Source organism: Microtus ochrogaster, chromosome 1 (genome assembly GCF_000317375.1).
Source record: "Microtus ochrogaster isolate Prairie Vole_2 chromosome 1, MicOch1.0, whole genome shotgun sequence".
Classification (NCBI taxonomy): Eukaryota; Metazoa; Chordata; class Mammalia; order Rodentia; family Cricetidae; genus Microtus; species Microtus ochrogaster.
In genome coordinates, this window is record NC_022009.1 from 121,851,866 (window position 1) to 121,853,124 (window position 1,259).

At 36.9% G+C, this 1,259-nt stretch overlaps 1 protein-coding gene across 1 annotated transcript in view; it reads right to left on the minus strand.

The window, feature by feature from the left end:
- Glrb (glycine receptor beta) overlaps positions 1 to 1,259 on the minus strand; it is a 56,635-nt gene that overhangs the window by 53,230 nt on the left and 2,146 nt on the right. The window lies entirely within an intron of this gene.

Genomic DNA, 1,259 nt, shown 5'->3' on the forward strand with positions numbered 1-1,259 from the left:
ATGCATGTAGATGGGGGGTACACCTTTAAAAATTGGTCCTCTCCTTCCATCCTAGGGTTCCAGAGAGCAAGCTCAGGTCCTTATGATCACACCTTCACCTGCTGAGTCATCATCCCTGCCCTGCTTGCACACAGGTGAGCTAGACATTTAACAGGATTACTACAACCAGCAGCAAAAGTTAGTCTCAAAATTATAAAAATAAAATAAAAAAATAGAAGGCTATGGTAGAAACTAGCAAAGATTAACTTTGCTAGTATTAACAGGGAATATTTAGAACTTGAAAAATGCATCTTTCACATAAGGAGAAGAAGGCCCAACATTATCTACTCCCTCAAACGTTAATCTCCTGATTATGTACAAGAGTCATATCACGGAGGAATCCTGACGTCAGCAAGTGGTGGGTAAACCTAAGCCTGGCCCTTCGTCACTCAGCAGATACCCAAGGGTACAGAGGCCAAGGAGAAGCATGCATATAACTCAAGGATGTTCTTTATGTCTAGCACCCCATAATTTGACCCTGACATAATACAGTTAAATAAGTAGGATGTCAATGGTCAAATCAGGAGATGCCTTGTGACATGACATGAAACTTAGTTAATGATAGACATTACTCTCCATGACATGATTTCAGACTTTCCGTCTCTCACATCTGTACAAGCATCAACTGCAATAGATTAAGTCTAAAGTCCTTGACTGACAAAAATTTCTTCCTAAGACATTTGGTGTTTCTTACAGACATCTATAAAACTGCAATGGTTCACGATTCATCAGGTTATGATGCTGAAATAAAATGTCTGTGGTCAATATGACATCTCAACTATCGTAACTAAAAAACGGCCTATCACAGCCAAGTAATTACAAATGCTGTATTATTGCCTAAAAACACATTATAATATGTAGAAAACATTATAGAGCATTCATCTGATGGTTATTTTCAGCTTTTATTGGCCAGTAACATTAGCCCTTCCCGGATCCCAGATCCCTAGCTGATAAACCTTGACTTTGGATAGCTTGTAGCTGGATTTTGTTTTTACAAGTCATTCTATATTTTATAACACACTTTTTGAGGGATACACTAAATTCCTTACAAATATTGAAAAAGAACTCTAATCTACCATGCAAATAAATTTGCTTCCCTTGTGGTATACCAATATAAATGTAATAGATTTTGAGATCGTAGTTTATCTGTTTCTTAATGAATTTTCCTGTTAGGTTATTTGATGTGGGAATGATTTCTTATTAATAAAGAAACTGCCTAG